Source organism: Akebia trifoliata, chromosome 2 (genome assembly GCF_017979445.1).
Source record: "Akebia trifoliata isolate Shusen 1 chromosome 2, ASM1797944v1, whole genome shotgun sequence".
Classification (NCBI taxonomy): domain Eukaryota; kingdom Viridiplantae; phylum Streptophyta; class Magnoliopsida; order Ranunculales; family Lardizabalaceae; genus Akebia; species Akebia trifoliata.
The window spans coordinates 28,359,607-28,369,694 of NC_141376.1; positions in this window are offsets into that span (position 1 = coordinate 28,359,607).

The following is a 10,088-nucleotide window of genomic DNA, read 5'->3' on the forward strand; positions in this document are numbered from 1 at the left end:
AATTGAAATTAGTAATACCCCCTCTAGTAAATATTAATATTAATTCTATCTTTCATTTAGTAAAGAACATAAACAAGTTTAATGCTTGATTTTTTTCCATGAAAATTTAAGCCTTGACGTCAAAATTGTTCAAAGAACTCACTTGAGAGTCCAAACATCCACTCAATGCACAAAATATGAGATCTTTAACTTAATTAACCAAAATCTAACCTGAAATCGAAATCGAATTCAAAGACATTAAAGGTAGTGTTTCAAAGCAGTGGATCTAAGGAATAAAATCCAAACCCTCTAGAGAATGATCCAACAAGAACAAAAACATACCCTAACTTGAATAGGTGAGATAATGGTGAAATCCTAACTTCATCTTCTTAATCTTCAAGAAGATGAAGTTAGAATTTTTCTTTTAATACAATGGTGTAAAACATTTCACTCCAGTGGCTCATATTATATTAGATTCTTTTTTCTTTTTTTTCAATCAAAATAATGACATTTTAATAATTTAAATGCTCAAGGGTAGTTTGGGTATTTGGATAATAGACCGTCAATTGAACAAACCTTGGTAACGGTTTGAACGAGTCAACAAAAGTCTAAGGAGGTAGACTTCATTTTGCAATTTACAGGGGTGGCCCTAATTTTTCCATTTCGCAGGGGGGGTATTACTAAAATACAGTAAATTTTTCCATTGGGACTCCCTTTTAAAATCCCAAAGAAAGAAATTGAGAGAAGGAAAAAAAAAAACATGTTGGTTGAGAGCCTTGCACAAAGATGATGGATGATGTATCATTTTGTTGAACTGTGAGGGTGAGGGAGAATAAACGATGTAACACTATGTGAGTTTATGAAAGAAAGAAATTATAAAGAAAGTCGGGCTTAAGCCTTTTAAACCCCTATTATACATAAATTGTTTTGATTTTTTTAATTTGAAAAATAAATAAATCATAAATAATTGGCATAAAGTAAAAGAGGTTGTGAATTTTTCCAAATAATTCAATTGCATGACTACTTTATCGTTTTATTCAAGGAAATTTGTGAGATACGTCTTATGCTTTGAAAATGTGTATAGATCCACACGTATAGTATTTCTATTTGTGTTTGTAATGTTTCTCTTATACTATACTAGGGTTTGCCTATGGGGGTATAAGAGAAAATAGAATAAAGTTGGAGGGATATTATTAAGAATAGAGGAGAAGAGGAAAGACAATAAATTTGGAGTGGTATTATTAAAAAAGGGGGAGAAGAGAAAATGCAATAAAGTTATCCTCGAGATTTGTAGTGGGAATAAATCTCGACCCCTATTTTTGTTGGGGAATAAAGAGGGGAGACAATCGTCATGTGTTTATTATATAGATTGTTAGCCCCAAGGTTGAACAAAGGAGGATAATTGCATCAAGTTGGCTTTTATCCACCTGATTCTAACATTATTTATAACCATTCATTTCTAAAATATACAAATAAATGACTTAAAATAAGAATTTTGAAATTTTCCTTTGAGATAAACTACTTGCATGCTATCTAGAATTAATTGCACCTATCACTTTTTTTTTATAACATAAGGTATCCCATGTCCCTTTTGGGAGGAGATTAGTCCTTATGGTTGCATACCTTGACCCCACAAAAGTTTCCCAGCATGCAACATGGTAAGTTAGGAGGCCACTCAATTTTGAACACTTAACTAGAGGGAGCGAACCCTTGTTGCTAGTTTTGCCACTAAGCCAACCCCTTATGGGTTATTCCACCTCATTACTTAAAAAATCTCCTTTGTAGTTCTGTTACGCCCCAAAATCTTAACATGAATCCCTATGATTCATTAATTAGAATCTTGAGGTGTGAGGTAACCAATCACACAACCTGTTAGAATATTCACAAGTAATAATATTTATGGAAAAAAATATACGCAGTGGAATTAAACATTCATTATCATCTATAAAAGAGTCTAGAGTAAGCGAAACAATCGCCAAACACTGATGTCATTAAAATCCTTAATCTCATAATACTTTAGATTACAGAAATTTTTAAACTAACATGTTTCTTATCTACAAGGAAAAATTGCTAGGATCCCCTACTAATCCTCAATGACACGGTGGTGGTGAGACATCAGTTTGATCTTCCTCAAGGACCTCCTCAAAAGACTCCTCAAATAACGACTCTTCAATAGTTGAATAATCTGAAAGAAGAAGGATAAGATGAGTAACAGGGGAATGTTACTCAGCAGGATGAACGCCGTTCTAACAACGAGTCATACATGCACAAGTAATCATTTGAACAGTTAAATAATGTAAGTTTTTCATAATGTAACATACGATAAATGTCTAAGGATACTCAATAAATAGTGAAATAATTTCAACCTATCATTTCTATCATTTAAAGTAACTTGTGCATCTTTCAAATAAAAACATCTATTAAACATCATAAAATAAGAAAAAGATACATAATAAGAACACGGCGGTGTAGTCGATAAGAGAACAGATGAACACGCCAATATAACCACCTCAACTATGGCAATTCGTTATTCTAGACTTCCAATCCAACGTGGAATCCCATCGTTATAATCTGATTTTGTGATTGGTCTAACATACCACAATTTGATGATTATTTATCCGGCTCACACTGGCTGTTGACCAAGAACCCAATACTGAGTTCAATTAACGGTGAGGTCAACCATTTGACGACTACAAACTAACAGTGATCACTAACTAGCCCAGGAAACCCCTCGCGTCGAAGCCTATCAAGAGGTAATGCATGTGAACCCCGCCTACCTCTACACTATACAAAGACCGTCTTTACACGCAACGTTTCCCAAGAAATAAGTAGGAGAAATTTTCGAATCTCATAAGCTATAATATGCTCTAAGGTATCATAAACTACCGAAGAACATATGACATCTAGAGCTATCCTAGATTGACTCGTCGCTTCCGGATACACAGCAACGCGTCACACTTTATGGGTTTTCTACGAACCTTTTCTGATAAACAAAATAGTTTATTTTTATATACTATATACTAATTTTTTTGTATCGAAAATACAAACAAGGTCTGATAGTACTCTTTAGTAACAACTATATGTCATTTTTATCTATCAATCATCCCATCCATTTATCTATCGATCACGTTTTATGTGGTATGATCACTACGTAGAACTGGAGGCACTATCCCAACAATCAGTCGAGAACATACATTTTCTCTACCCATCCATCAATCAATTGATCAATCAATCGTCTAACGTCTTACATATCTATCAAAGTATCTTCACCTTTAAAGTTGTTTGAAATCCATAGAACATCAACCAATTCTATTTGATGATTTTGGTTGAGTAAAAAGGCTTGGAAAACGTATTGAAACTGTAAAACGTAAAAATTGGAAATCTGTGAAATTTTGGCAAAGTGTTAAAAAAATAAATTTCAAAGTTGTTGAAATTGAAAAGCCCTCGACAACATAAGAAACACCATAAAATTTTTATTACTTAATTCAAAGGAACGCTTAAGATATCGCGTTATGAAAATCGGGAGAAAACGTCGAATTTTACGTTTTATTTTTTTAATCAAAAATCACATTTTGATACGATGAGATTTGGATCTTAAAACCATTCCCAACGTTTCGAAATGGAGGGTAAGACCTTAACTTCATAAATTTTTTTAAAGTAATTGGAAATTACTTCAATGTTTTTAATGAAATAAAAGTACAAAATGCATATACATACTATATTGAAGCAACACAAATAAAAATTAGAACTAAACTCAACATTTGAATTTATTTATTTATTATTATTTTTTTTCGAATTACTGATTTTTCTGTCGAAACTAGACAAAAATCGATACAAACCTTATTGTGGGGACCACAAAACCCCATGTCAAATCTCGAGGCAATAGGTGGCACCTCGAAATTTTGGCATGGACTCCTTTATTTATGTTAGCATTCAAGGGCATTCAACCTGTACCTAATAGACGACATACATAATCCTGTATATATACATACAAAATATAATACAAACGGAAGCCTATATATATCTAATAACGTACGATAGATCAGAGTGCGGAAGAAGAAATTTATATACGGGATTATACAAAAATTTCTCACTCTAACAAAAGTCTTAACGCTCAGTACAAATCTATAATATTCTTGGAAAAATCGAGTATATCCCCAATACTCACCAGGTGACAGACTTTAGTTGTCTATCTAACCCACCAGATGATCCTCACTTGTGCTCTATACTTGCCTCGCCAAGCTCTGAATCTGAAACTAAAAAATGGAGAAGGAAAGGGTGAGTAACAATGGTTACCCAGTAGGAAAGCAAACAATTTCTACCAATAACCTCTCCTAACATGAACGAATAAATATACTGAATCATTTTAAAATATGCAAAGTTTTATAGAAGAAACTACAATTAATTGGTACATATAGCCAGGATGAGCAATTAAACATTTTAAAACTTACATTAAATCAATCAACAGTACCTACTATAACATTTTCTTTTTATACAAATCTAATTAATCAAATGGAAACATTAAACATGCATTTCATTTTATATATCAAAATAAGGCAACAGATACATAATACACAATGGTGGAGTAGTGGAATTAGAGAGTTTTAATTCATGACTGAATCGCTCCCAGTCGGGATATGATGTTTCATAATAAAGTATTAGTTCCTGATTTTGTGGCTGGTCGCTGTTTACCACACTTACGAGACCATTTATTCGGCTCAGGCTAGCCGTTTGACGTGATTGTAAGCAATGGGTCTCTTTTCGATGTGTCACAACGTTCGACTACTATAGATTGTTAGTGATCACTGACTAATCATCGTTGCCTATGCTTATCAAGCGTGCATACGACTCCCAAATATACAAACTATTCGTATACGACCACCCTTACATTATAAGTTTACTGGTAAAGGTAGAGAGGAATAAACCTGGATTCTAGCTGTGACTCCACTCTCATACGCGTCCCATACCACGTATGAGCTTGGTGGTCCATACCGTACATCCCAAGATAGTACAGTACTCCGAATGATATGATGCACTATCCCTTCAGGCATTCACAGACTCTTTAACAGCTTACAAAATAACTACATATATATTATTTTCATTTGAAAAAGAGAAATTAACAATACAAGGTTGAGAATGGATATCCAGTTTCTTACCATGCAACTGTGGCCACTCGACCTAAAATAAATAACGGAATGGAAAAGTAAACAGTGACTTGCGTTGACAGAAAGTAAATAAACATGCAACCAGTAACATTATCCTTGGATATCCATTCACCAACCTACACAGAACATAACAATATAAAATGCAGACATCACCCATCGGGTGTGACTCTGACATTTTACCGTTTCATACATTTTTTTCTTTTTTCTGATTTTTATAGTTTTCAATCTCTCAAACAAAATATCTATTTTCTGATATTCATCAACTCAATATGAGTTCATTGAATATTCATTTTTCCTATTATAAAATTTAATTTTATCAATAATATTTAAAAAGTATAAAACTTATATCAAAACGGGGTCCGAGCGATGCACAGGTCCCAACTGACAAAAATAACCAGGTGAAATATCCTACCCATGTATAATTTATTATAAAATACAATTAAACATATCAAATATGCAAGTTCTGACGTGAATTTGAAATAACCAATTTATTTTCTATATTTTCAAAAATACATTACAAATTTTTAATAAAATTCTAAATGCAATTTTCACAATCTACGATTATTAATAGAAATTGAGATTTCCTTATTATTTCTGTGTGATGAGATCGAAACGCGTACGCGAAAATCAAGATGGTTGATGCAAAAATTGAGGTGGATTGAATTTTGAGGTGGCTGATTTTTGAATCTAACCCGATGGTTTCGAAGATCTCGACGCCGTCGTCTTTTCTCCTTTCTGCGATAGAAGACGATTTAACTCCGAAATAGATGAAATCCGAGGTCGAAGTTACGAAACCCTCGTATGTATATACAACTGATTTTTGATGACATGAGGGGAAAAAGAAGGTGAAACGAAAAGTTGTTGTGTGGGTTTTATAGAGAACGAGGCTGCGAACGTTTCTCTCTTCTGCGTCAGGAGTCGACGGCGAGCCGTTTGCAACGAATCTGAGTTTAAAAATCGAAAAAAATAAATGTCTTTTTTATAAGTTGTGGCTGGTTTTTTTGGAGAACTTTGGAAGATGAATAGTATTTTTATAATAAAAAATGTTTATATAAATGCGGGATGAAATTGATATTTTTCCTATTGTTTCGTTCGACAATAACTTGACCGTCTAGACTCCAAAAGTAATGAATGAATACTCTATTTTATCTAATTTTTCGTTTTGAATCTAATGGTGTAGTCAATTTCTACAAATTCTCTCTCTAATAAAAATTTACATTTTTGGCCTGATGTGACCCTAAAATTGACGTCTTTTCATTTTTAACGATAATTCGACTTTTTGATCTCCAAAAATGATAAATAAATAGTCCATTTTCTATAATTTTTCATTATGAATCCAATGGTATGATCAAATTTTAAAAATTATTACTCTAATAAAAAGTCATTATTTTAACCTGATCCGACTCGGTAATCGAGGATTTGCAACTTTTCTGTTCGAATTCTCATTTGAGCGTGTTTACAGGCTAAAGTATGTTTTTCGATCATTTTGAATCCAATGGTGAGGTCAAAATTCCATTAATATGATCAGAAACATCCTAAAATTTTATCCTAAGTCCCACTTTCAAAAAATTTCTCAAAATTTCAATATTTATTTTTTCTTCGAGATACGAATCAAAAACTCGGGGTTTTACATTCCCCCTCCCCCTTAATAAAAATTTTATCATCGAAATTGAAATCATACCTTATCAAGCTTTGTTGGCATTCCACTAACGCGACATGTATAATAAACAACATCTATTTTCAATTATCATCTATTCTTGGTTCCAAGTCAATCTCATTTATAACTCATAACCTTATGTCGCCTATATTTTGTCAACCCAATACATCCATAAATTAATCACTCCAATTTACATTATATCACTTCCCTACCAATATCTATCATCAATAATCATTTCACCTCTTCTTTATTCTTTATCTTCTTAACTTCTCTAACCAATTACATCATCTATTATGTTTTAATCACATTTGCCATGAATATTACTCCTCACTGCATAGATTTACCGTAAATACACCACTAATATTTGTACACCCTTTAATACTTCTTAATAAAATAATAAACAACATCAATATTTAATATATTCCTACTATAATACAAATATTTACTAATACTAGATTCACAAATTGCATTAAAATCTCCATTCTCAATACACAACTATCTTTATATTCAATTCAATATTTATTTTTTACTCTACCTTACCGTGCCTATATCATTAACATTCTTTACCCCATACTACCTCAATAATTTTTATCAATCCTAGTCTTCTTGTGGTGTAGATAATTTCATTACTCGGCTTGTGTCAAAAGTTTCTAGCTCTAGCAAGTGTGCTAAATCTGAACAAAATTATATGATCTAGAGGAACCAGTATTGAACATAATTCCAATTTTTAATATGATAATTAAAAATTATACCTTCCAAAATTTTGTTGGAGACAGGTACTTTCTCCTAGGTCACAACACTTACTCACGACTGTGATAGAGGGCACTCTTTCCTGATATGTTCCACCTGACCACATGCGTAACATGTCAACGATCATGTCTTCGTAGATCTCTGTGAAGCGAGTAGTTGGTGGACTGGGGTCTGTAGGCTCTGAACCTGCCTTGTTGGTTCCTTTAGCCCTGTTGGCACCATTGGAGTCTTAATTGTTCTATGACTCGATGATGGAGAAATCCTGTAACTCGATAGTGGAGTAAGAGCTCGGTATTGCGGATATGCGGGCCAGAGGCACTCGGTCTTGAATACATTGGCTTCTTGGTAGAATCTGATTTGGAAGGAAGAAACGTCTAGGGTTGACTGATTTGTCCCCGGGATATCTGTAATTCCATCCCCTCTCGCTTTCAACCGTTAGTTCGGTCTGTTTATGGTGGCATAAGTATTTCATTAATCTTGTTAAAATCTAGTGGCCTTATTGTTACTTGAGTTGGCCCATCTAACATTTTTCTTAGTCACAGATATTTAATTGGTTGACGTCGACTCAAACATTGCTCCCCTTTATGTCCTAACTTACCACATTCGTAACATGCCACTACTCTTTCTTTTGACAGATTTAATATTATATGTTGTTGTTTCTTGTAAAACTCTTTCATCTCTTGAGAGGGTATTTCTATAGTCTCGCTTCTTATGCATAGTCGTTTTTCCCACAACCTTACTAGTTTCGTAATTGTTTGCCTCTTATTGGATCCTAACTACCTTTCTTCTACTAGGCTTTGAGGTGGTGCTTGTAGTGTCCCTATTTCTTCTTCTAGTCCTTCGTGTGGTGGGATATTTACTCCTTGATTCTTTTGGAATTTATCCTTAAAATAGTGGTCGAGCATTTCTTCTATTCTCTCTAATCTTTTTGTTAATTGACCCACCATGATCATTTGGGTTTCGAACATCTTCGATTGTATTCTTTTCATACGTGTCTGACTTTGAGATAACTCAGAGACTACTTCTATGAAACGTTCTATCTTGGTGAGTTTACTAGACCCAGGTAAATCTTCCCAACTAGTTTGACTCTTTGTCACGGGTCCAGTTGCACCTGTATTTTCTTGCATCTTCCCTAACCTGCAAGTTCAGTAATCTTCAATTTATAAGAAGTAAGGCACTTCTCAAAACTACGCCAACACCATTCTCATGGAAGCATTAACTACTAGTATAATAAGGAATCTAGTAATGAACACCATTTTCATTACTAACAGAATGAACCTAAAATTTTATCCTACGCTTACTAGGTTTTAAGGACTTCTAGACACAGAAGAGCTCGCAATCCCAATACGGAACTACTAATAAGCTCGAATATCAGATTTCTAATGACACTTTATGATTATCTCCAATATCTATGGTATTCGCCTATTCCTCAAACCATAACAGATCTATATATGCTCTGATACCATCTGTGACGTCCCGCCAAAAACAAACACAAACCCCATGTCAGATCTCGAGGCACTAGATAGCACCTCAAAATTTTGGCATGATCTCCTTTATTTATGTTAGTATTCCAAGGCATTCAACCTGCACCTAATAGATGACATACATAATCCTGCATATATCCATACAAAATATAATATAAGCGGAAGCCTATATACATCCAATAACGTACGATAGATCAGAGTGCGGAAGAAGAAATTTATATACGGGATTATACAAAAATTCCTCAATCTAACAAAAGTCCTAACGCTCAGTACAAATCTATAATACTCTGAACAAATCGAGTATATTCCCAATACTCACCAGGTAACGAACTCTAGTTGTCTATCTGACCCACCAGATGATCCTCACTTGTATTCTATACCTGTCTCGCCAAACTCTGAATTTGAAACTAAAAAATGGAGAAGGAAAGAGTGAGTAACAATGGTTACCTAGTAGGCTACCAATAACCTCTCATAATATGAACGAATAAACATACTGAATCATTTTAAAATATGCAAAGTTTTATAGAAGAAATTACAATTAATTGGTACATATAGCCAGGAATGAGCAGCTAAACATTTTAAAACTCACATTACATCAATCAACAGTACCTACTATAACATTTTCTTCTTTTACAAATCTAATTGACTAAATGAAAACATTAAACATGCATTTCATTTTACATATCAAAATAAGGCAACAGATACATAATACACAATGGTGGAGTAGTGAAATTAGAGAGTTGCGATTCATGACTGGTAGCTCCCAGTCAGGACATGATGTTTCATAATAAAGTATCAGTTCCTGATTTTGTGGTTAGTCGCTGTTTACCACACTTGCGGGACCATTTATCCGGCTCAAGATGGCCATTTGACATGACCGTAAACAATGGATCTCTTTTCGATGTGTCAGAACGTTCCACTACTATAGATTGTTAGTGATCACTGACTAATCATCTTCGTCTATACCTATTAGGCGTGCATGTGATTTCCAAATATACAAACTATTTGTATACAACCACCTTTACATTACAAGTTCATTGGTAAAGATAGAAA